Consider the following 27249-nt stretch of genomic DNA (forward strand, 5'->3'; position numbering starts at 1 on the left):
TAGGCTATACCTTTTATAAATATACAGAGTTGTCACAGAAACATTATACATGTGTTTCTTTTTTTGTTTTGTTTTTGTTTTTTAAATTTATTTATTTATGACTGTGTTGGGTCTTCATTTCTGTGCGAGGGCTTTCTCTAGTTGTGGCAAGTGGGGGCCACTCTTCATCGCGGTGCGCGGGTCTCTCACTGTCGTGGCCTCTCTTGTTGCGGAGCACAGGCTCCAGACGCGCAGGCTCAGCAGTTGTGGCTCACGGGCCTAGTTGCTCCGCGGCATGTGCGATCTTCCCAGACCAGGGCTCGAACCCGTGTCTCCTGCATTAGCAGGCAGATTCTCAACCACTGCGCCACCAGGGAAGCCCTATACATGTGTTTTTAACAGTAGACTTAAAGCAAGCAGTGATTACATGCCATGAGCAGTTATAGTCTGTGACAACTTCACTAGAGAATTTTCTTTCCATCTTAAACATTGGGAGCAACAGTATGGTTAGAGGTAAAACAGTAACTTTCAATGTTATAAGGAGACAAACATTTGGTAAACAGTTCAATTAAATTAGTAGACTGGCTCTCACAGGCTGGGTCCAGATTCTTGGGTCAGCTGCCGACCACTGCTGTAGTCTACTTCTCGTCCTGGTATGGGTATCAGTTGGGGTCAGCAGCTCTTTCCATAGACGAGTCCAATGCAGAGGCCCTTCTTTCTTGGGTAATATGAATTCAAGAGTCAATTCCCTTCAATTCTGATGCACATGTGCTAGTTAAGAGTGCTTGATGTAGGTCCTTTTGTCTTGATTGGAGACAGTCCTTTAAATGATGCCTTTTCCAGTATGCACAGTCTCATGGTTACATGTCACAGGGTATCCGATCTTCATCCAAAGACAGATTGCTGTGATCAGCTTCAGAAGTAAATTTAAAGTGTCCTTTAAGAATTCAATTAAACTTTACAATAATGTAACATAACAAGAAGGAGCTATCTGGGATGTGAGTCTTAGACAGTTAATACAGACCGCAATTAACCAAATCAAAATTTAATATCCACTGAAACATAATCTTTTTCTCTCTAAAATTACCCTCATTTCTATCAAATATAGCAAAATTAAGGCTCATTTGTGTGTAAAGTAAGTCTGGTTTCAATACAATTGGCCTGATTTTTATATATGTGTAATTGATGACATAGGCTCTTTTAAATTAGCTAGGCTTTAACTTTTTATAAGGAATCTCTGAGTGAGCTCTTAAAAGGACTCTCAAGGCCAGGAAAGCCATGCCAAGGGCTTGCCACAGATTCCACCTGTACTATCTATAGATTTGGGTGAATTCTTCTATTCTCAAGGACATCAGGATATCTTGAGATTTCTGCACCTGTCAGGAGGTGACCTTCCTTATTCACCTGAGAAGACTGCTGGGAACCTAAGAGCTTCCAATTCAGGACGGATCAGCAGAGAGAAAAGATGAATGCTCCAATTCTGCCTACAGGGTATAGTTTACCAAGTTGCTATAAATCATAATTAGCTTGAGGGATAAGGTTTCCTTGTATCTGGAAAACAGATTAAAAACCAGTAATATTTAAGACAAAACCCATAAAAATTATAACCATACTCACCACTTCCCTCACTCCTATGTAATTAACTTTTTTCTTAACAGTTTTATGAAGACATCGTGATTTGTTAGAATTCTCTAATTTCTTAACTACTTCAAAATTGTGATCTGAAACTTATCAGAAACTTGTGCTTGTCAAAAAGTCCTATGAATATTCTTCAAGATGAAGCACTGTTTCACAAAAATGTCAGAGTACAAAAATAATTGCCTATAAATGACAAAAAACTTCAAAAGGCATGGTTAAAGATCTGATTACAATGCAATTGACAAAGAAACCTGGTTACTGTAGTGACGTACAACATTTTAACTAGAATTATGACGGATAACATTATACCAGAACATACCAGATTTTTTTTTTGTAGAATTTAAGTAGATGTTAAATTTTTTTTAGCATCTTCATTGGAGTATAATTGCTTTACGATGTTGTGTTAGTTTCTGCTGTATAACAAAGTGAATCAGCTATATGTATACATTTATCCCCATTACCCTCCCTCTTGCGTCTCCCTCCCACCCTCCCTATCCCACCCCTCTCGGTGGTCACAAAGCACCGAGCTGATCTCCCTGTGCAATGCAACTGCTTCCCACTAGCTATCTATTTTACATTTGGTAGTGTATATATGTCAATGCTACTCTCTCACTTCGTCCCAGCTTACCCATCCCACTCCCCATAACCTCAACTCCATTCTCTACGTCTGCGTCTTTAATCCCTGTCCTGCCCCTAGGTTCTTCATGACCTTTTTTTTTCTTTTTTCAGATTCCATATATATATGTTAGCATACGGTATTTGTTTTTCTCTTTCTGACTTACTTCACTCTGTATGACAGACTCTAGGTCCATCCACCTCACTACAAATAACTGTTTCGTTCCTTTTTATGGCTGAGTAATATTCCATTGTATATATGTGCCACATCTTCTTTATCCATTCATCTGTTGATGGACACTTCAGTTGCTTCCATGTCCTGGCTATTGTAAATAGAACTGCGATGAACATTTTGGTACATGACTCTTTTTCAATTATGGTTTTCTCAGGATATATGCCCAGCAGTGGGATTGCTGGGTCGTATGGTAGTTCTATTTTTAGTTTTTTAAGGAACGTCCATATTGTTCTCCATAGTGGCTGTATCAATTTACATTCCCACCAACAGTGCAAGAGGGTTCCCTTTTCTCCACACCCTCTCCAGCATTTATTGTTTGTAGATTTTTTGATGATGGCCATTCTAACTGGTGTGAGGTGATATCTCATTGTAGTTTTGATTTGCATTTCTCTAATGATTAATGATGTTGAGCATTCTTTCATGTGTTTGTTGGCAATCTGTGTATCTTCTTTGGAGAAATGTCTATTTAGGTCTTCTGCCCATTTTTGGATTGGGTTTTTTTTTTATACTGAGCTGCATGAGCTGCTTGTAAATTTTGGAGATGAATCCTTTCTCACTTGCTTCATTTGCAAATATTTTCTCCCATTCTGAGGGTTGTCTTTTCGTCTTGTTTATGGTTTCCTTTGCTGTGCAAAAGCTTTTAAGTTTCATTAGGTCCCATTTGTTTATTTTTGTTTTTATTTCCATTTCTCTAGGAGGTGGGTCAAAAAGGATCTTGCTGTGATTTTTGTCATAGAGTGTTCCTCGTATGTTTTCCTCTAAGAGTTTTATAGTGTCTGGCCTTACGTTTAGCTCTTTAATCCATTTTGAGTTTATTTTTTTCTATGGTGTTAGGAAGTGTTCTAATTTCATTCTTTTACATGTAGCTGTCCAGTTTTCCTAGCACCACTTATTGAAGGGGCTGTCTTTTCTCCATTGTGTATTCTTGCCTCCTTTATCAAAGATAAAGTGACCCATATATATAGAATCTTAAAAAAAAAAAAAAAAAAAGGTTCTGAAGAACCTAGGTGCAGGACAGGAATAAAGACGCAGACATAGAGAATGGACTTGAGGACACGGAGAGGGGGAAGGGTAAGCTGGGATGAAGTGAGAGAGTGGCATGGACATATATACACTACCAAATGTAAAACAGATAGCTAGTGGGAAGCAGCCGCATACCACAGGGAGATCAGCTTGCTGCTTTGTGTCCACCTAGAGAGGTGGGATAGGGAGGGTGGGAGGGAGACGCAAGAGGGTGGACATATGGGGATATATGTATATGTATAGCTGATTCACTTTGTTATACAGTAGAAACTAACACAACATTGTAAAGCAATTATACTCCAATAAAAATGTTAAAAAAAAAAAAGATATGTGTGTGGGTTTATCTCTGGGCTTTCTATCTTGTTCCATTGATCTATATTTCTGTTTTTGTGCCAGTACCAAACTATCTTGATTACTGTAGCTTTGTAGTATAGTCTGAAATCAGGGAGCCTGATTCCTCCAGCTCCGTTTTTCTTTCTGAAGATTGTTTTGTCTATTCGGGGTCTTTTTTGTTTCCATACAAATTGTGCAATTTTTTGTTTGAGTTCTGTGAAAAATGCCATTTGCAGTTTGATAGGGATTGCAAAGAATCTGTAGATTGCTTTGGGGAGTATAGTCATTTTCACAATGTTGATTCTTCCAATCCAAGAACATGGTATATCTCTCCATCTGTATCATCTTTAATTTCTTTCATCAGTGTCTTATAGTTTTATGCATATAGGTGTTTTGTCTCCTTAGGTAGGTTTATTCCTAAGTATTTTACTCTTTTTGTTGCAATGGTAAATGGGAGTGTTTCCTTAATTTCTCTTTCAGATTTTTTATCATTAGTGTATAGGAATGCAAGAGATTTCTGTGCATTAATTTTGTATCCTGCTACTTTACCAAATTCATTGCTTAGCTCCAGTAGTTTTCTGGTAGCATCTTTAGGATTCTCAATGTATAGTATCATGTCATCTGCAAACAGTAACAGCTTAACTTCTTATTTTCTGATTTGGATTCCTTTTCTTCTCTGATTGCTGTGGCTAAAATATCCAAAACTATGTTGAATAATAGTGGTGAGAGTGGGCATCCTTCTCTTGTTCCTGATTTTAGAGGAAATGGTTTAAGTTTTTCACCATTGAGAACGATGTTGGCTGTGGGTTTGTCATATATTGGCCTTTATTATGTTAAGTTCCCTCTATACCTACATTCTGGAGAGTTTTTCTCATAAATGGGTGTTGAATTTTGTCAAAAGCTTTTTCTGCATCTATTCAGATTATCATATGGTTTTTATCCTTCAGTTTGTTAATACAGGGTATCACATTGATTGATTTGCATATATTGAAGAATCTTTGCATTCCTGGGATAAACCCCACTTGATCATGGTGTATGATTCTTTTAATGTGCTGTTGGATTCTAGTTGCTAGTAATTTTGTTGAGGATATTTGCATCTGTGCTCATCAGTGATATTGGTCTGTAGTTTTCTCTTTTTGTGACATCTTTGGTTTTGGTATCAGGGTGATTGTGGCCTCGTAGAATGAGTTTGGGAGTGTTCCTCCCTCTGCTATATTTTGGAAGAGTTTAAGAAGGATAGGTGTTAGCTCTTCTCTAAATGTTTGATAGAATTTGCCTGTCAAGCCGTCTGGTCCTGGGCTTTTGTTTGTTGGAAGAATTTTAATCATAGTTTCAATTTCAGTGCTTGTGATTGGTCTGTTTATGTATTCTATTTCTTCCTGGTTCAGTCTTGGAAGGTTGTACTTTTCTAGGAATTTGTCCATTTCTTCCAGGTTTTCCATTTTATTGGCACAGAGTTGCTTGAGGTGGTCTCTCATGATCCTTTGTATTTCTGCAGTGTCAGTTGTTACTTCTCTTTTTTCATTTTTAATTCTGTTGATTTGAGTCTTCTCCCTTTTTTTCTTGATGAGTCTGGCTAATGGTTTATCAATTTTGTTTATCTTCTCAAAGAACCAGCTTTTAGTTTTACTGATCTTTGCTACTGTTTCCTTCATTTCTTTTTCATTTATTTCTGATCTGATCTTTATGATTTCTTTCTTTCTGCTAACTTTGGGGGTTTTGTTGTTGTTCTTCTTCTCTAACTGCTTTAGGTGTAAGGTCAGGTTGTTTCAGATTTTCTTTTTTTTTTTTTTTTTTTTGAGACCTGGGTATTTCTTTTTTTTATTTTTTATTTTTTTTAAATTAATTAATTAATTTATTTTTGGCTGCGTTGGGTCTTCGCCTCTGTGCGAGGGCCCTCTAGTTGCGGCAAGCGGGGGCCACTCTTCATCGCGGTGCGCGGGCCTCTCGCTATCGTGGCCTCTCTTGTTGCGGAGCACAGGCTTCAGACATGCAGGCTCAGTAGTTGTGGCTCACGGGCCTAGTTGCTCCGCGGCATGTGGGATCTTCCCAGACCAGAGCTCGAAACCGTGTCCCCTGCATTAGCAGGCAGATTCTCAACCACTGCGCCACCAGGGAAGCCCCAGATTTTTCTTGTTTCTTGAGGTAGGATTGTATTGCTATAAACTTCCCTCTTAGAACTGCTTTTGCTGCATCCCATAGGTTTTAGATTGTCATCTTTTCATTGTCATTTGTTTCTAGGTATTTTTTGATTTCCTCTTTGATTTCTTCAGTGATCTCTTGGTTATTTAGTAGTGTATTGTTTAGCCTCCACCTGTTTGTGTTTTTTACAGTTTTTTTTCCTGTAATTGCTATCTAGTCTCATAGCGTTGCAGTCAGAAAAGATACTTGATACAATTTCAATTTTCTTAAATTTACCAAGGCTTGATTTGTGACCCAAGATACGATCTGTCCTGGAGAATGTTCCATTAGCACTCGAGAGGAAAGTGTATTCTGTTGTTTTTGGATGGAATGTCCTATAAATATCAATTAAGTCCACCTTGTTTAATGTGCCATTTAAAGTTTGTGTTTCCTTATTTATTTTCATTTTGGATGATCTGTCCATTGGTGAAAGTGGGGTGTTAAAGTCCCCTACTATTATTGTGTTACTGTCGATTTCCCGTTTCATGGCTGTTAGCATTTGCCTTATGTATTGAGGTGTTCCTATGTTGGGTGCATAAATATTTACAATTGTTATATCTTCTTCTTGGATTGATCCCTTGATCATTATGTAGTGTCCTTCTTTGTCTCTTGTAATGGTCTTTGTTTTAAAGTCTATTTTGTCTGATATGAGGATTGCTACTCCAGCTTTCTTCTGATTTCCATTTGGATGGAATATCTTTTTCCATCCCCTCACTTTCAGTCTGTATGTGTCCCTAGGTCTGAAGTGGGTCTCTTGTAGACAGCATATGTATGGGTCTTGTTTTTGTATCCATTCAGCCAGTCTATGTCTTTTGGTTGGAGCATTTAATCCATTTACATTTAAAGTAATTATCGATATGTATGTTCTGATTACCATTTTATTAATTGTTTTGGGTTTGTTTTTGTAGGGTTTTTTTTCCTTCTCTTGTGTTTCCTGACTAAAGAAGTTCCTTTAGCATTTGTTGTAGAGCTGGTTTGGTGGTGCTGAATTCTCTTAACTTTTGCTTGTCTGTAAAGGTTTTAATTTCTCTGTCGAATCTGAATGACTCTTTGCTGGGTAGAGTAATCTTGGTTGTAGGTTTTTCCTCTTCATCACTTTAAATACGTCCTGCCACTCCCTTCTGGCTTGCAGAGTTTCTGCTGAAAAATCAGCTGTTAAACTTATGGGGACTCCCCTTGCATGTTATTTGTTGCTTTTCCCTTGCTGCTTTTAATATTTTTTCTTTGTATTTAATTTTTGATAGTTTGATTAATATGTGTCTTGGCGTGTTTCTCCTTGGATTTATCCTGTATGGGACTCTGTGCACTTCCTGTACTTGATTGACTATTTCCTTTCCCATGTTAGGGAAGTTTTCAACTATAATCTCTTCAAATATTCTCGCAGACCCTTTCTTTTTCTCTTCTTCTTCTGGGACCCCTATAATTCGAATGTTGGTGCGTTTAATGTTGTCCCAGAGGTCTCTGAGACTGTCCTCAATTCTTTTCATTCTTTTTTCTTTATTCTGCTCTGTGGTAGTTATTTCCACTATTTTATCTTCCAGGTCACTTATCCTTTCTTCTGCCTCAGTTATTCTGCTATTGATTCCGTCTAGAGAATTTTTAATTTCACTTATTGTGTTGTTCATCATTGTTTGTTTGCTCTTTAGTTCTTCTAGGTCCTCGTTAAACGTTTCTTGTATTTTCTCCATTCTATTTCCAAAATTTTGGATCATCTTTACTATCATTACTCTGAATTCTTTTTCAGGTAGACTGCCTATTTCCTTTTCATTTGTTTGGTCTGGTGGGTTTTTACCTTGCTCCTTCATCTGCTGCATATTTCTCTGTTCCTCATTTTGCTTAACTTACTGTGTTTGGGGTCTCCTTTTCACAGGCTGTAGGTTCGTAGTTCCCGTTGTTTTTGGTGTCTACCCCCAGTGGGTAAGGTTGGTTCAGTGGCTTGTGTAGGCTTCCTGGTGGAGGGGACTGGTGCCTGTGTTCTGGTGGGTGGGGCTGGATCTTGTCTCTCTGGTGGGCAGGGCTGCGTCCAGTGGTGTGTTTTGGGGTGTCTGTGAACTTAGTATGATTTTAGGCAGCCTCTCTGCTAATGGGTGGGGTTGTGTTCCTGTCTTGCTAGTTATTTGGCGTGGGGCGTCCAGCAATGGAGCTGGCTGGCTGTTGGATGGACCTGGGTCTTAGCGTTGAGACGGAGATCTCTGGGAGAGCTCTCGCTGACTGATATTATGTGGGGCCGGGAGGTCTCTGTTGGTCCAATGTCCTGAACTCAGCTCTCCCACCTCAGAGGCTCAGGCCTGATACCAGGACAGAGCACCAAGACCCTGTCAGCCACACAGCTCAGAAGAAAAGGAAGAAAAAAGGAAAGAAAAAATTAATTAATTAACAGTAAATAAATAAAATAATTAAAATTAAAAATTTTTTAATTATTAAAATAAAAAAATTAAAAAGTAATTTAAAAAAAAGAAGAGAGCAACCAAACCAATAAACAAATCCACCAATGACAACAAACGCTAAAAACTATACTAAGATAAACATAAAAATCAGAAACAAGTCAGTCGCAGACAGCAAACCCCAAGTCTACAGTTGCTCCCAAAGTCCGCCGCCTCAATTTTGGGTTGATTCGTTGTCTATTCAGGTATTCCACAGATGCAGGGTACCTCAAGTTGATTGTGGGGATTTAATCCGCTGCTCCTGAGGCTGCTGGGAGAGATTTCCCTTTCTCTTGTTTGTTCGCACAGCTCCCGGGGTCCAGCTTCGGTTTTGGCCCCACCTCTGCGTGTAGGTTGCTCTCAGGCTTCTGTTCCCGCCCAGACAGGATGCGGTTAAAGCAGCGGCTGATTAGGGGCCTCTGGCTCACTCATGCCAGGTGGAAGGAGGGGTACGGTAGATGTAATTGGAATGCGGGGTGAGCCTGCGGGGGCAGAGGCCAGCGTGACGTTGCAACAGCCTGAGGCGCGCTGTGTGTTCTCCTGGGGGAGCTGTCCCTGGATCACGGGACCCTGGCAGCGGCGGGCTGCACAGGCTCCCCGGGGAGGGGGAACGTGTGGATAGTGACCTAGGCTTGCACACAGGATTCTTGGTGGCTGCAGCAGCAGCACTAGCGTTTCATACCCGTCTCTGGTGTCCGAGCTGATAGCCGTGGCTCACCCCCATCTCTGGAGCTCATTTAGGCAGTGCTCTGCCTTCTGTGGGCAGACAGGGAAGGAATCCCCTCTCCTTGCGCACCCCGAAACAATGGTCTCTTACCTCTTAGGCAGGTCTAGACTTTTTTCCAGACTCCCTCCCGGCTAGCTGTGGCACACTAGCCCCCTTCAGGCTGTGTTCAGACAGCCAACCACAGTCCTCTCCCTGGGGTCTGACCTCCGAAGCCCGAGCCTCAGCTCCCAGCCCCCGCCCACCCCAGCAGGTGAGCAGACAAGCCTCTCGGGTTGGTGAGTGCTGGTCGGCACCGATCCTCTGTGCCGGAATCTCTCCGCTTTGCCCTCTGCACCCTTGTTGCTGCACTCTCCTCAGTGGCTCCGAAGCTTCCCCCCTGCCCACCCCCCATCTCCGCCAGTGAAGGGGCTTCCTAGTGTGCGGAAACTTTTCCTCCTTCACAGCTCCCTCCCAAAGGTGCAGGTCCTGTCCCTATTCTTTTGTCTCTGTTTCTCTTTCTTCTTTTGCCCTACCTAAGTACATGGGGATTTTCTTGCCTTTGGTAAGTCTGAGGTCTTCTGCTAGCATTCAGTAGGTGTTCTGTAGGAGTTGTTCCACATGTAGATGTATTTTTGATGTATTTGGGGGGAGGAAGATGATCTCCACGTCTTACTCCTTCACCATCTTGAAGGTCCCCCCAGATCACATACCAGGTTTTTAAAGAAATTTCATATAATTTCTAGAATATCTATATTAATATTAATAACATTTACCATAAGTATAGCCTAAGAAGGCTTGTCTCTCACTGGACAATGTTTCCCATGTGATTTAACATTCAAAATAATCCTAGTGAGTTTAATATCTCTCTCAGAGATGCTTCAGGGTTCCTTTTTTACAAACCTTCCACAACTTTCTGTATCCATATTGGTTTGTCCCTTATTTTCTTTCCCATTTAGAAATAACCAGCTTTAGGACCAAATTACAATTATTTTCCCCTTAACAAAAAAATGCATTTCCATTTCTCATACCTTCTTTTACTGAACACACACATCCTGACTTTATTGCATACTGAAATGATTCCCTTATTATTTCTAGTAACTCCAATTATACATTACGTTTTTAACTCTTAAAAACCTTAATGTGGGGACTTCCCTGGTGGTCCAGCAGTTAAGACTCCGTGCTCCCAATGCAGGGGGCCCAGGTTTGATCCCTGGTCAGGGAACTAGATCTCGCATGCCGCAACGAAGATCCCACGTGCCACAACTAAGACATGGCACAGCCAAATAAATAAATAAATATTAAATTAAAAAAAAACAACCTTAATGTCTAGTGAAAGCCAAAAGGCAAGCAGTTGTGAATATACTAGCATTTCTTGTTTGGCAAACTTATGAATATATTCTATAACCTCCAGAAATGTACATCTTCTCATAGCATTATTTCTTTCCTCAATGTGATACAAAATGTATGTCTAATAAACCCAAGTATCTTTAGTTTTTCTCTCATAAGTAGACAAAAGTAGGTAAACTTAGACCTGTTAATCAACTAATGTTTCAGTATTTTATCTTATTTAAAATGATCTGGATATTCAGTGAATTTCCATCATTTAACTTAATTTAGCAAAACTCTAAAGTTTCAAGTTACCACACACAAAAAAAATCTGGAGAGACTATTTCTAAGGAGGCATTCCTAAAACATAATTATTCCCAAAGAGTTCACCCCAAAACTCTTATCTCATTTATATTTAACTTACTTAAAACTTTCATCATATCCAGTTACTTTCCTTGCTGACAAATTTTGTAACAGAAATAGTAAGCTCTTATTGACTTTCAGTAAACTTCGGTACAATAAAAGTGTCACACGTGGGCTTCCCTGGTGGCGCAGTGGGTAAGAATCCGCCTGCCAATGCAGCGGACATGGGTTCGAGCCCTGGTCTGGGAAGATCCCACATGTCGCGGAGCAACTAAGCCCGTGCGCCACAACTACTGAAGCCTGCGTGCCACAACTACTGAGCCCATGCTCCGCAACAAGAGAAACCACAGCAATGAGAAGCCCTTGCACTGAAACGAAGAGTAGCCCCCACTCGCTGCAACTAGAGAAAGCCCGCACGCAGCAATGAAGACCCAACACAGCCAAAAATAACATAAATAAAATAAATTTTAAAAAACCTTAACAAGAAAGGATGTTGGCAATGGAACAGAGCAGCCCACAGAGGGCTTAATTTGAAATAGGCTACTTAAGGCGGTCCTCATTGAGGAGATGAGATTTGAGCAAAAGCTTGGAGAAGGTCAATAAAAGAGCCATGTGTATCTTGGGGAAGAACTTCCAGTCAGAGAGATCGGCTACCAATATGGACCACAATGTGAGAAGACAACTTGAAGTTTTGAGGAACAGCAGGGATGACAGTGTGACTGGAGTAAAGGGGGAGAGAGGCAGGACTTGAACTCAGGATATGGAAAAGTAGACCACAGGACGTTTGCTTTAAGTGAGATGGGAGCCCGAGGTAGAGGAGAGGGATCTGGTCTCATTTATGTTTTTTTTGGTTTTTTATAAATTTATTTATTTATTTTTGGCTGCATTGGGTCTTCGTTGCTGCACGTGGGCTTTTCTCTAGTTGCAGCGAGCAGGGGCTACTCTTTGTTGCAGTGCGTGGGCTTCTCATTGCGGTGGCTTCTCTTGTTGCGGAGCACAGGCTCTAGGCGCGTGGGCTTCAGTAGTTGTGGCTCACAGGCTCTAGAGCGCAGGCTCAGTAGTTGTGGCGCATGGGTTTAGTTGCTCTGCGGCATGTGGGATCCTCCCGGACCAGGGCTCGAACCCGTGTACCCTGCACTGGCAGGCAGATTCTTAACCACTGCGCCACCAGGGAAGCCCTCATTTATGTTTTAAAAGGATTTCCTCTGCTGCTGTGTGGAAAACAGGCTGTAGGTGGACCTGGACAAAATAAGAAAGACTATTCATAAGGCTATTACAGTAATCCTGGAGAGCAGTGATGGGGACCTGGATGAGGCTTGTAGAAATGGAGTTGGTAGAATTGTGGAGTTCAGTAAAGAGTCTCCCATCCACAGCAGTGAAGCCTGCAAGCCTTACAACACTGGACATGGCAGAGGCTCCCCATTCATCCTCTCCCTGCCCTCACAGTGATAGAGGCTATGACTTCACCACCCCAGAAGAGCTCACCATCCCAGTGTCCCAGGCACTGAAACCAATGACACTGGCATCTGCAAGGCACCAAGAACCTTGGAGGCACAAGAAGTCATAATCAGGGCATGAAGCCTCACCTCTGACACAGACAGTGGAAGGTGGAAAGTGCTGACTATAGCCAGAGGCATCTCAGGCAAGAGAAACCAAAAACTTGTGCTATAGCACCACCTACTGGGAAAGCCTCTAATTTCTAACGTGTTGAATTGATAGAATCAAGAGGAAGAGTGTTTGTTACTTCAAAGGCACCGGCAGAACAACAATTCATCAAGCACCATGAAGAACCATGGTTAACACTGTACCACAAAAAGAAATGCCAATTCTCCAGAAACCAAACTTAAAGTCAAGGAATACTGCAATCTAATTGACAGCGAATTTAATACCTATCCCTCTCAAACTCTTCTAAATTATGAAGAGGATAGAACGCTTCCTAACTCACTTTTTTTTGCCCAACGTTACCCTGATACCAAAACCAGACAAAGACAACACACACCAAAAAAAATTCAGGCCATTATTTCTTATGAACATAGATGTAAAGATCCTCAACAAGGGAATTCCCTGGCAGTCCAGTGATTAGGACCCAGCGCTTTCACTGCCAGGGCCCGGGTTCAATCCCTGGCTGGGGAACTAAGATCCCATAAGCCACGTGGTGCAGCCAAAAAAAAAATCCTCAACAAAATATTAGCAAGCTGAATAGACCAACATGTTACAGGATCATACACCATGGTCAAGTGGGCTGTATTCCAGGTACGCAAGATTGGTTCAACATCCAGATATCAATAAATGTGATACGCCACATTAAAAAAATAAAGGATAAAAACCATGTGATCATCTCGATACAGAAAAGTATTTGCCAAGATTCAACCCCCAATAATGATAAAAACTCTCAATAAATTGGGTATAGAAGAAACGTATCTCAAAATAGTAAAGGCCACATATGAAAAACCCACAGCAAACATCATGCTCAAGGAAAGCTATCTCCCTAAAATCAGGAACAAGACAAAGATGCCCACTCTGCCACTCCTATTATACATAATATTGGAAGTCCTAGCCAGAGCAATTAGGCAAGGCAAAGAAAAAAAGGCATCCAAATTGGAAAGGAAAAAAGAAAACTGACACTATTTTTGTTTTGTTTTTTGTTGTTTGGTTTTAGGTTTTTTGCTTTGGTTTGGGTTTATTTATTTATTTATTTATTTATTTATTTGGCTGCATCAAGTCTTAGTTGCAGCATGTAGGATCTTCGTTGTGGCATACAGGATCTTTCGTAGCGACACGCGGGCTTTCTCCCTAGTTGCAGTGTGTGGGCTTCTCCCTAGCTGTGGCGCACGGGCTCCAGAGTGCGCGGGCTCAGTAGTAGTTGCAGCACGCAGGCTTAGTTGCCTCACAGTATGTGGGATCTTAGTTCCCCAACCAGGGATCGAACCCGCGTCCCGAGCATTGGAAGGCAGATTTTTAACCACTGGACCACCAGGGAAGTCCCTGACACTATTTTTGGATGTCATGATTTTATGTACAGAAAACCCTAACGACTCCATCAAAAATTATTAGAAATTATAAATGAATACAATAAAGCTGCAGGGTACAAAATCAACAGACAAAAATATGTTGCATTTCTATATGCTAAAAATGAGCTAGCAGAAAGAGAAATTAAAAAAGAAATTGCAGGGAATTCCCTGGCAGTCCAGTGGGTTAGGACACCGCACTTCCATGGCGGGGGGCGGGGGGGGGAGGGTGAGCTCAATGTCGTGCAGCATGGCCAAAAAAAAAAGAAAGAAAGAAAGAGAGAAAGCAATTGCCTTTACAGTCACAACCAAGAGAAGAATAAAATACACAGGAATAAATTCAACCAAGATGGTGAAAGACCTGTACACTGAAAACTATACGACATTGAAAGAAATTGAACACGACACAAATAAATGGAAATATAGCCCATGTTCATGCATTGGAAGAAATAACATTGTTAAAATCTCCATATTACCTATACAATTTACATACTCAATGCAATCCCTATCAAAACCTCAAAGACATTTTTTACAAATAGAACAAAAAATTCTAAAATTTATATGGACCCACAGAAGACCCCAAAAGCCAAAGCAGTCCTGAGAAAAAGGAACAAAAGTGAAGATCATACTCTCTGGTTTCAAACTATATTAAAAAGCCACGGTATTGGCAGAAAAACATGGTAATCAAAACCACATGGTATTGGCAGAAAAACAGATACATAACCAATGGAACAGAATTGAGAGCCCAAAAAGAATCCACACATATATGGATAATGTATTTATGACAAAGGAGCAAAGAACATACAATGGAGAAAGGATACTCTCTTCAATAAACGTTGGAAAAATTGAACAGCCACGTGCAAAAAAAAAAAGAAAAGAAACCATTACCTCATACCATACACAAAAATCAACTCAAAATCGATTAAATACTTGACTCTAAGACCTGAAACCATAACACCCCTAGAAGAAAACATAGGCAGTACACTGATTGACATCTGTCTTAGCAATATCTTTCTAGATATGTCAACTGACACAAGGGAAACAAAAGCAAAAATAAACAAATGGAACTACATCAAACTAAAAAGCTTCTGCACAGTAAAGGAAACCATCAACAAAATTAAAAGATAACCTATCAAATGGGAAAAGATATTTGCAAATGATATATCTGGTAAGGGGTTAATATCCAAAGTATATAAAGAACTCCTACAACTCAACAACAACAAGAAAACAAACAACCCGATTAAAAAGCGGACAGAAGCTGAACAGACATTTTTCCAAAGAAGACATCCAGATGGCCAATGGGCACATGAAAAGATGTTTAACATCACAAATTATTAGGGAAATGCAAATCAAAACCACAATGAGGTATCATCTCATGCTTGTTAGGATGGCTTTTAATAAAAAGGCAAGAAATAACATGTGTAGGCAAGCATGTGTAGAAAAGGGAACCCTTATACACTGTTGCTGGGAGTGTAAATTGGTACAGCCAGTGTGGAAAACAGTATGGCGATACCTCAAAAAATTGAGACTAGAACTAACATATGATCCAGCTATCCCATTTTAGGCTATGTATCCAAAGAATACAAAAACACTAATTCAAAAAGATATATGCACCCCTATGTTCATCAAAGCATTATGTACAATAGCAAGATACGGAAACGGTAAGTGCCCATCATTGGATGAATGGATAAAGAAGATGTGGTGGGACTTCCCCAGCAGTCCAATGGTTAAGACTTTGTCTTCCAGGGCTTCCCTGGCGGCGCAGTGGTTGACAGTCTGCCTGCCGATGCAGGGGACACGGGTTCGAGCCCTGGTCTGGGAGGATCCCACATGCCGCGGAGCAACTGGGTCCGTGGGCCACAATTACTGAGCCTGCGCATCTGGAGCCTGTGCTCTGCAACGGGAGAGGCCGTGATAGTGAGAGGCCTGCGCACCGTGATGAAGAGTGGCCCCCACTTGCCGCAACTAGAGAAAGCCCTGGCACAGAAACGAAGACCCAACACAGCCATAAATAAATAAATAAAGAGTAGAAATTTATTAAAAAAAAAAAAAGACTTCGTCTTCCAGTGCAGGGGTGCAGATTTGATCCCTGGCTGGGGAGCTAAGATCCCACATGCCTCATGGCCAAAAAATCAAAACATAAAAAACCGAAGCAATATTGTAACAAATTCAATAAAGACTTTAAAAATGGTCCACATTAAAAAAAACCTTAAAAAAAAAAAGATGTGGGATATATATACAATGAAATACTACTCTGCCATAAAAAAGATGAAATCTTGCCATTTGCAACAACATGGATGGACTTTGAGGGTATTATACTAAGTGAAATAAGTCAGATTGAGAAAGACAAATATCATGTGATTTCACTCATATGTGGAATATAAAAATCAAACAACAACAACAAAATATATAAACAAACCAAACAAGAACAAACACATAGATACAGAAAACAGAATAGTGGTTACCAGAAAGGAAGGGGTGAGGGGGAGGGCAAAATGGGTAAAGTGGGTCAACTATATGGTGATGGACAGAAACTAAATTTTTGGTGGTGAGCACGCTGTAGGGTATACAGAAGCGGAAATATAATGTTGCACACATGAAACTTATGTCATAAACCAGTGTTACCTCAATAAAAAATTTAAAAATGAGAAATCAAGAAAGACTACTAGGATCTTCTCACTGGACTACTGAAGAAGTCATACACTGAGATGGGCAAAACTGTGTGTGGAACGATTTGGGAGGAAGATCAGAAACTCAACTTTGGGCATTTTGAGGTTGAGATGCCTATTGCACATTCAAGTATAAAGAGTTCAATGCATGAATTTGGAAGAGGGGTATGGTTGGAGATATAAAATTTTAAATTTTAATATGTAGATGGCATTTAAAACTCTGAAAGGTTGAGATCACTAAGGGAGTGAGTGCAGCTTAAAAAAAAAAAAAAAAAAGCATCAGCACTGGGTTGTTCAAATCAAGGACCCAAAAGAAAAAAAGGGGGGCGGGCTTCTCTGGTGGCGCAGCGGTTAAGAATCCGCCTGCCAATGCAGGGGACACGGGTTCGAGCCCTGGTCCGGAAAGATCCCACATGCCACAGAGCAACTAAGCCTGTGCACTACAACTTCTCAGCCTGCGCTCTAGAGCCCGCATAGAGTAGCCCCCGCTCGCCACAACTAGAGAAAGCCCGCCCACAGCAACGAAGACCCAACGCAGCCAAATATAAAAAATAAATAAAGAAGAAAAGAAAAAGAGGGAGCAGTGAAGGACACTGAGACGGAACAACCAGTGAGATAAGAAATGAAGATGGGCTTCCCTGGTGGCGCAGTGGTTGAGAGTCTGCCTGCCAATGCGGGGGACACGGGTTCGAGCCCTGGTCTGGGAAGATCCCACATGCCACGGAGCAACTGGGCCCGTGAGCCACAATTACTGAGCCTGCGCGTCTGGAGCCTGTGCTCCACAACAAGAGAGGCCGCGATGGTGAGAGGCCCGCGCACCGCGATGAAGACTGGTCCCCACTTGCCGCAACTAGAGAGAGCCCTCGTGCAGAAACGAAGACCCAACACAGTCATAAATAAATAAATAAATAAATAGAAGAACGTGAATTTCTTTTAAAAAAAAAAAAAGCAAAACTGGGCTATTCATTAAAAAAAAAAAGAAATGAAGAGATTTCAAGAGCATTATCCTGAGTAAAAAAAAACAACCTTAAAAGGTCACATAATGTATAATTGCATTTGTATAACATCCTCAATATTTTAAAGTTCTAGGGATAAAAAATAGATTGGTGGTGGTCATGGGTTATAGACGGTGGTCAGGTAGAAGTGTTAGATATTGCTAGCATGAGGTCTATCTTCTTGGTGTTGGAATAATTTTGTATCTTGATTGTGGTTCTGGATACATAAATACCTACATTTCTCATAAAATGACATACAACTACATACATACATGGTACCAATGTAAAATCCCTGGCTTTGACATTGGACTATAATTATGTAAGATGTAACCAACTGGAAAAAACTAGGTGATGGTACATGGGACCTCACTATACCACCTTTGCAACTTCTTGAGAATTCATAATTCTTTCCGATAAAAGTTTTTCGTTAAAAAAAATCTCTCAGCTGGGGCTTCCCTGGTGGCGCAGTGGTTGAGAATCTGCCTGTCAATGCAGGGAACACGGGTTCGAGCCCTGGTCTGGGAGGATCCCAAATGCCACGGAGCAACTAGGCCCGTGAGCCACAATTACTGAGCCTGCGCGTCTGGAGCCTGTGCTCCGCAACAAGAGAGGCCGCGATAGTGAGAGGCCCGCGCACCGCGATGAAGAGTGGTCCCCGCTCGCTGCAACTAGAGAAAGCCCTCGCACAGCAACAAAGATACAAAACACCCCAAAATAAATAAATTAAAAAAAAAACTCTCAGCGAACTAGATATAGAGGGGAAATTCCTCAACCTGATAGAAAGCTACAATAAATCTACAGCCAACATCACACTCAATGGTGAAAAACAAAGTTTTCACTCTAAGATCCAAAACCAAGCAAAACTCATTATCACTGCTACCCAACCTCGTACTGGAGGTTCTAGTCAGTACAATAAGGCAAGAAAAGGAAATAAAATGAATAGAACAGAAAGACTGACCCTTCCTAGAGTAAGGTAGACTTTTTCCTGCCTTTGGAATAGAACTGAATTATTGAATAGGAATTGGAAAGGAAGAAATAAAACTGTCCTTATTTGCGGATGTCATGACGGTCTGTGCAGAAAATTCCAAGGAATATACTCCCCCCAAAATAGGAGAACTAATAAGTGAGTTCAGCAAGGTCACAGAATACAAGATTAACACACACATCAAAAATCATACTTCTCTAAACAAGCCATTAACAACTGGAAACTGAAATTTAAAAGATGATGCCATTTACAATCGTATCAGAAAATGAAACACGTAGATGTAAATCTAACAAAACATGTACAGATTACATATGCTAAAAATTACAAAATGCTGATGAAATAAATCAAAGAAGACCTTAACAAAATTGAATACATATCCATGTTAACTGATTGAAAAACACAACGTAATAAACTGTAATTCTCCCCAAAGTAATCTATCAGTTAATACAATTTCTTTCAATATCCCAAGTATCAAAATATTGTTACTTTGTAGAGACAGACAAACTTACTCTTACATATATAATATCCTAATATAATATATTATATCCTAATATAATATTAGGATATAATACATGTATGTATATCAAATAGCTAAAAATTTATTTATTGATTTATTTGGTTGTGCCGGGTCTTAGTTGCGGCGCACGCCATCTTTGTTGCCACATGCGGGATCTTTAGTTGCGGCATGCGGGATCTAATTCCCTGACCAGGGATCGAACCCGGGCCCCTTGCACTGGGAGTGCAGACTCAACCACTGCACCACCAGGAAAGTCCCGCTAAAAAATTTGTTTGAAAATTTAAGGAATCACACTGCCTGATTTTAAGACTTACAAAGCTACTGTATGTGTGGTACTGGAGGAAGGACACACTCAATTAACAATGGAACAGAATAGAGATTCAATAAATAAACCTACCTAAGTATACCCAATTGATTCCGACAAATGTGCAAAGGAATTGATGGAGGAAGAATTCTCCACTTCCTCTCGATAACTGATACTGGAACAGTTGAACTTCCACAGGCTAAAAAAAGAATGAGTCTCAACTTATACTGCATTCTGTAAATTAAAACTTACTGAAGATGATTCAGAGATCACAAAATAATAGTTTAAAATTTTAGTAGAAAATATTTTTAAAATTCTTTATGACCTAGGGTTAGGTGAAGAGTTCTTAGACATGACAACAAAAGCCCAATCCAATAAAGAAAAAAACTGATAAACTGGACTTTTATCAAAATGTAAACTTGCATGCAAATATCCATCCTCCATTAAGAGGGTGAAAAGACAAGACATAGAATGGGAAAAATATTTCCAATTCATATACTGACAAAGGACTGGAACCCAAAATACATGACAAACTTTTTTTTTTAGTTTATTTTTTGGCTGTGTTGGGTCTTCATTGCTGTGCGCGGGCTTTCTCTAGTTATGGCGAGCAAGGTCTCCTCTTCATTGCGGTGCGCGGGCTTCTCATTGCGGTGGCTTCTCTTATTGCAGAGCATGGGCTCCAGGCACATGGGCTTCAGTAGTTGCGGCTCGTGGGCTCAGTAGTTGTGGCTTGCGGGCTCTAGAGCGCAGGCTCCGTAGTTGTGGCGCATGGACTTAGTTGCTCCACGGCATGTGGGATCTTCCTGGGCCAGGGATCGAACCCATGTCCCCTGCACTGGCAGGTGGATTCTTAACCACTGCACCACCAGGGAAGTCCTGAAAAACTTTCTAAACTCAACAGTATGAAAACAAATAATTCCATTCAAAAATGGGCAACAATTTGTACACTTCACCAAAGAGGATATACATATGACAAATAAGCATATGAAAACATGTTCAACAGCTATAGCCATTAGGGAAAAGCAAATTAAAGCCATGATGAAATACAACTGGGCATCTATCAGAACGGCTAAAATAAAACAGACTGATAATACCCAGTGCTGGCAAGGATGTGGAACAACTGGATCTCTCATACATTGCTACCAGGAATGTAAAATGCTAAAGTCACTCTGGTAAACAGTTTGGCAGATTCTTAGAAACTTAAACATGCTCTTACCATGATCCTGCAATCACAGGCCTGTATATTTATCCCTGAGAAATAAAAACATGTCCACACTAAAACCTATACACAAATGTTTATAGCAGCTTCACTTGCCATAGCCCAAACTGCAAATGTCATTTCCTGGTTTTGATAATGTACTGTGGTTATGCAAGCTGTTATCACTGGAAAAGAGGTTGATCAGGTGTACATGGGAACTCTCCATGCTATGTTTCATAACTTCATGTGAATTTTATTTTTTTTTAATTTATTTATTTAATTTATTTTATTTTTGGCTGTGTTCAGTCTTCATTGCTGCAAGCGGGCTTTCTCTAGCTGCAGAGAGCGGGCTTCTCATTGAGGTGGCTTCTCTTGTTGCAGAGCATGGGCTCTAGGCATGTGGGCTTCAGTAGTTGTGGCTCACAGGCTGTAGAGCGCAGGCTCAGTAGTTGTGGCACATGGGCTCAGTTGCTCGGCGGCATGTGGGATCTTCCCGGACCAGGGCTCGAACCCGTGTCCCCTGCATTGGCAGGCGGACTCTTAACCACTGCACCACCAGGGAAGCCCAATTTTAATTTTTTAAAATAAAGAGTGTAAAAATAAGGTCCTTAGTCTCATAGCCATGCCCCCATACCCCTTTCCTAAAGCCGACCAGTGATGTCCTTCTCCATGTGGAACAACTGACTAGGGACCCAGAGCAGGCAATCAAGAGCTCTTTCCTTCCTCTTTCCCTATGATGGGACACTAGGAGATCAGCTCTTGATTAGGAGCTTTTCTGTTTGCAAGATTCTGTCACACGGGGACTTCCCTGGTGGCGCGGTGATTAAGACTCCGCACTCCCAATGCAGGGGGCCCAGGTTCAATCCCTGGTCAGGGAACTAGATCCCACATGCATGCTGCAACTAAGAGCCCGCTTGCCGCGACTAAGGAGCCCACCTGCCGCAACTAAGACCTGGTGCAACCAAATAAATTAATTAAATAAATATTAAAATTTGTCATCATCATGACTTAAAAAAAAAAAAAGATTCTGTCTGTCACACACTTAGAAATTCACCTTCTTAGCAGGAAGCCAAAACACACAAAACAGTGGTGTCAGAAGCAGACAGAGCTGGAAGACACCGTTGGTGACATTTTTTTAAAGATGCCCTTGCACCCTGTAATTAACATTTTAAATTAACATATGAAGCATAATTCTTGATCTCTTCACCAAATGTTCCCCCACCACTCATGGTTAATTACCTCCATGTTCTTAGCTATTAAGTCTGCCATTGTCTTATTTTCTGCATTTACTCATCCTTAATTCAAATCCAGCAAATAACCCTTTAGTCTTAGTACAAATTTGCTCTGCTTCTACAATTCTCTCTTACCTTCCCACAGACATAGTTTTGCCTCACATGAGGTAAACTACATGATGATTTATATTTTGATTGAATCTTCAAAACTATGCAATAAGAAGCCTGTGCTAAATATCCAACCTTAAATGAAGATGCCCAATAAACAAAGGACAGTAGTCACCTCTTCTTCTAGAAGATGAGGCAATTGTCAGCACTGTTGATACTATTTGGTTGGCCAAAAAGTTCGTTTGGGTTTTACAGAATATCGGCAATTTCCTCATCACTAGTGAGGTTAAGCATAGGTTCGGAGTTAATACAATTATTAATTCTGCAAACTGGCCTACCTAGGAATGTTGCCCTTTTTTTTTTTTTGCACTATCTTTTTATGAGTGACCTCAAAGTATATATTTGTGTATTACACATGTTAATTACATTTTATAATATCATTTAACATTTCCTCCTGGCTTGGCATTACAACAAAGTTGGCACAGCTGCTAAACACTGTCTGCACTAAGTCCTAAGATATCTCAGCATGTGTTCACCAGAATTTTCACTTCCTTATGCTGATTAAATTTTAAACATGAGATATCTTTCTATTTACTTTTCTTTAGGCTATATAATCATGAACAGATTCTGAAGAAATAGTTGAGATTTATTTAACTGATAGAAATCACGGACTTCCCTGGCGGTGCAGTGGTTAAGAATCTGCCTGCCAATGCAGGGGACATGGGTTCGAGCCCTGGTCCAGGAAGATACCACATGCCGCGGAGCAACTAAGCCCATGTGCCACAACTACTGAGCCTGTGCTCTAGAGCCCACGAGCCACAACTACTGAGCCCTCTCGCCACAACTATTGAAGCCCACACGCCTAGAGCCCATGCTAGGCAACAACAGAAGCCACCTCAATGAGAAGCCCACACACCACAGCCTGTTCTACACAACGAAGAGTAGCCCCCGCTCACCGCAACTAGAGAAAGCTCGTGTGCAGCAACGAAGACCCAATGCAGCCAAAATTAAATAAATAAATTTATTTAAAAAAAAAAAAAAGAAATCACTGCTGATTTCTGAGAAATGCTATCAATACATGGCTCTTATTTCAGAAGGAAGAGAAAACATTTATTTAAACAAAGGATTAGAGAGTCCTTCCTCCTCAGAAAGCAGAGGTCAATGATTCCTCAGAAAGTGTTCAGGAAGAGCCAGAGAAAATCAGTTTGAAACAAGAAGCCTTGCAGGAAAAGCTGGAGGAGTGCCTAAAGCAGTTAAGGGAGGAAAGAGTAATAAGGCTTAAGGCTGATAAACGAGTCAGTGAGCTGGAACATGAAAACGCCCAGTTAAGGAACATAAATTTCTCTTTGTCTGAAGTCCTTCATGCAGTCATTGACAAGCATGATCCCGGATGATGAAGGTGTTTTAGTCAGCACTGAGAATTCTTTTCAGAAGTTCCATGCTCTCTTGGATCTCCTTTAAGATGCTGGGTTTGGGCAGCTGGCCACAATGGCTGGTATAGATCAGTCAGATTTTCATTTACTAGGTCGTCCCCAGATGAATTCTACTGTTAGTAGCCCACCTAATGAAGAAAAGAAGGCACTAGAGAAGAAAAGTCAGAATCGAAGCAGAGTGCCCTAGCACAAATGCAAAATATCCACGTTTCTATCTGTACGCAGTCAGCTTACAATGAAGGAACACTAATGAAGTTCCAGAAAATTACAGGTGATGCTAGAATTCCTTTGCCCCTAGACTCCTTCTATGTCCCAGTCTCTACTCAGGAGGCCTTAGAAACTTCCAAAGACAACCTGGGGGTCCCAGTCACAGAGCAGTGGCAAGAGTCTTTTGAGGATTTCATTACTGGAACACGTTCTCCCTCAGCAGATGCAACTTCTGGAACTGGAAGTCAAGGAAGAGGATTTATGTAGAAATAGCACGTCTTCCTCAGCGAAAATGACCAAAACAGGTGAGTATACCACAAAAAGACTCTGCTAAGAAACAACCTGTGAAGGAGCTGCATTCCTGCTCTGACTCACCCATAAAGCAGAAAAGCAAAGGAATCAGGCAAAATAGTTATTTGGTTAATGAACCAATTAAAAGTGAGCCTTCAAAAAAACACATTTCTATTAAGAAAGAGAGAAGAACAGTGACTGTTTCATCAAAGACAACTAAAAGTAAACTCAATCTACTAGAACACTCTGTAAGTGATACTCTTGGATCTGATTTTGAATTTCAAGAAAGCATCCATATTCTATCACACCTGACATAGGTCTAAATCTTTTAAAATTATGTTTTTGCCTTCAAATTTTAATAAATTACTTATATTTTTAAAAATAAAATAAAGTAAAAACAACATAACTGTGAAGCATCTACTAGGAGCAAGGCAATTTTGAGTACATGGGAATGCAACAGTAATGTATCAGATATAATCTCTGCCTTCATTGAGCTGTCAGGTGATGAGTGGTGGTCAACTAATGAAGAATTTTAAGGTAGAGCCAAGTGGACTTGTGGACAAAGCACATATTTGGTGTGATAGAAAGATGAGCAGGCAACATTGTGAAAATGACTATACTACCCAAAGCAATCTACAGATTCAATTCAATCCCTATCAAACTACCAATGACATTTTTCACAGAACTAGGACAAAAAATTTTACAATTTGTATGGAAACATGAATGACCCCAAATAGCCAAAGCAATCTTGAGAAAGAAAAACAGAGCTGGAGGAATCAGGCTCCCTGACTTCAGACTATACTACAAAGCTACAGTAATCAAGACAGTATGGTACTGGCACAAAAACAGAAATATAGATCAATGGAACAGGATAGAAAGCCCAGAGATAAACCCACGCACATTTGGTCACCTTATTTTTGATAAAGGAGGCAAGAATATACAATGGAGAAAAGACAGCCTCTTCAATAAGTGGTGCTGGGACAACTGGACAGCTACATGTAAAAGAATGAAATTAGAACACTCCCTAACACCATACACAAAAATAAACTCAAAATGATTAAAGACCTAAATGTAAAGGCCAGACACTATAAAACTCTTAGAGGAAAATATAGGAAGAACACTCTATGACATAAATAACGGCAAGATCCTTTTTGACCCACCTCCTAGAGAAATGGAAATAAAAACAAAAATAAACAAATGGGACCTAATGAAACTTAAAAGCTTTTGCACAGCAAAGGAAACCATAAACAAGACGAAAAGACAACCCTCAGAATGAGAGAAAATATTTGCAAGCAAAGCAACTGACAAAGGATTAACCTCCAAAATTTACAAGCAGCTCATACAGCTCAATAACAAAAAAACAAACAACCCAATCGAAAAATGGGCAGAAGACCTAAATAGACATTTCTCCAAAGAAGATATACAGATTGCCAACAAACACATGAAAGAATGCTCAACGTCACTAATCATTAGAGAAATGCAAATCAAAACTGCAATGAGATATCATCTCACACCAGTCAGAATGGCCATCATCAAAAAATCTACAAACAATAAATGCTGGAGATGGTGTGGAGAAAACGGAACCCTCTTGCACTGTTGGTGGGAATGTAAATTGATACAGCCATTATGGAGCACAGTACTGAGGTTCCTTACAAAACTACAAATAGAACTACCATGCGACCCAGCAATCCCACTACTGGGCATATACCCTGAGAAAACCAGAATTCAAAAAGAGTCATGTACCCCAATGTTCACTGCAGCTCTATTTACAATAGCCAGGACATGGAAGCAACCTAAGTGTCCATCGACAGATGAATGGATAAAGAAGATGTGGCACATATACACAATGGAATATTACTCAGCCATAAAAAGAAACAAAATTGAGTTATTTGTAGTGAGGTGGATGGACCTAGAGTCTGTCATACAGAGTGAAGAAGTCAGAAAGAGAAAAACAAATACCGTATGCTAACACATATATATGGAATCTAAAAAAAAAAAAAGGTCATGAAGAACCTAGGACGGGAATAAAGACGCAGACCTACTCGAGAATGGACTTGAGGACACGGGGAGGGGGAAGGGTAAGCTGGGACAAAGTGAGAGAGTGGCATGGGCATATATACACTACCAAATGTAAAACCGATAGCTAGTGGGAAGCAGCCGCATAGCACAGGGAGATCAGCTCGGTGCTTTGGGACCACCTAGAGGGGTGGGATAGGGAGGGTGGGAGGGAGAGAGATGCAAGAGGGAAGAGATATGGGGATATATGTATATGTATAGCTGATTCACTTTGTTATAAAGCAGAAACTAACACACCATTGTAAAGCAATTATACTACAATAAAAATGTTAAAAAAAAAAAAGAAACATGAGCAGGGATAACTCAGGTTTGGCCTGAGCTGCTGTGACAGGGACAGAGATGGAACGGTGGACTGGTTCTAAGCTGCGGGAAGGCCTGAGTGTGCTGCTATGAGGGAAAGCGTAATAGTGTTTACATTATTTACATTTACAAACATCTTTAATGTTTGGTCTTTGATAGGCTCCCCGTCCCGTCCCTGCTTAATCCCTACGACCTTTGGGACCCTATAACAAAGCCTGAGTGTACACCAGGAGAATTTCAAATAGAGGCGCTTCTGGGCCTTGATGGAACCCATACCCTGGACGCACCTCCTAATCAATAAAGCCAAAGCCTCCTGCCCCACTGTGCTCTGACTTCACTCCCCACCAACTAAGCCTTCTCCTTGGGCAGTCCCTTTCCTATTTACTGTATGGGTAACAAACTTTATTTCATGTTTATTGGTGCCTCTGTGTAAATCATCCCAACATCCATATAGATTCATGTGTGTGTGTGTGTGTGTGTGTGTGTGTGTGTGTGTGTGTGTGTGTACTGGGGGTAACTTGGAGGGGTGACCAGCATCCAGCAGGGGACACTAGGCCCACAAACTAAACAGGAAGTATTATTTTAAAAGGAGTATAATCCTCTCTCTTCATTCATTTGGGCATTTAATGGTTAAGTTACGCAAGAAATAACGCCAGTTTCCTCCTATGACCCATAGCTTTCTACGGATCCCGAGTTCATTCAGATGACATACGAACGCAAGGTCTTTATAATGGAACTCCAGCCTTCCTGGCTGACATCCAATGCCACCTTCCAAGCTCGTTCTTCCCTTGGTGGGCATTGCGGCACCTCATTATATCCCTGCAAGCGTACAAGTCCAGGCTCTCCATAGCCTCTCCTTACTGGAGAGGGGGGCAGGGAACTGGGTATGTGTGTATATATATATAAACATATATAGGTGTTTCGGTGAAGTAGAGCGGCTACCATCCAAAAGTTTTCTCTTACTAGGCTGCCCTTCCCTGTCTTTGGGTAGAAATAGCAGTCTTTTCCTGAGGCTTTTTTTTCTATGTGCACCTGTTGAAGTTTACAGATTGCTGGCTACTCTAGTATCCAGTCCGGGACAAATGAGACAAAAAGAAAACTGAG

At 40.7% G+C, this 27249-nt stretch overlaps 1 pseudogene across 1 annotated transcript; it reads left to right on the forward strand.

The window, feature by feature from the left end:
* Positions 1–22916: 22916 nt before the first annotated feature.
* LOC309648095 (centrosomal protein of 78 kDa pseudogene) lies at positions 22917–26132 on the forward strand (annotated as a pseudogene). Its single transcript has one exon. The product of its transcript is annotated as a centrosomal protein of 78 kDa pseudogene (transcript).
* The last annotated feature ends 1117 nt before the right edge of the window (positions 26133–27249 follow it).

The sequence above is a fragment of the Balaenoptera physalus genome (assembly GCF_965194825.1).
Source record: "Balaenoptera physalus genome assembly, chromosome: 19".
Taxonomy (NCBI): domain Eukaryota; kingdom Metazoa; phylum Chordata; class Mammalia; order Artiodactyla; family Balaenopteridae; genus Balaenoptera; species Balaenoptera physalus.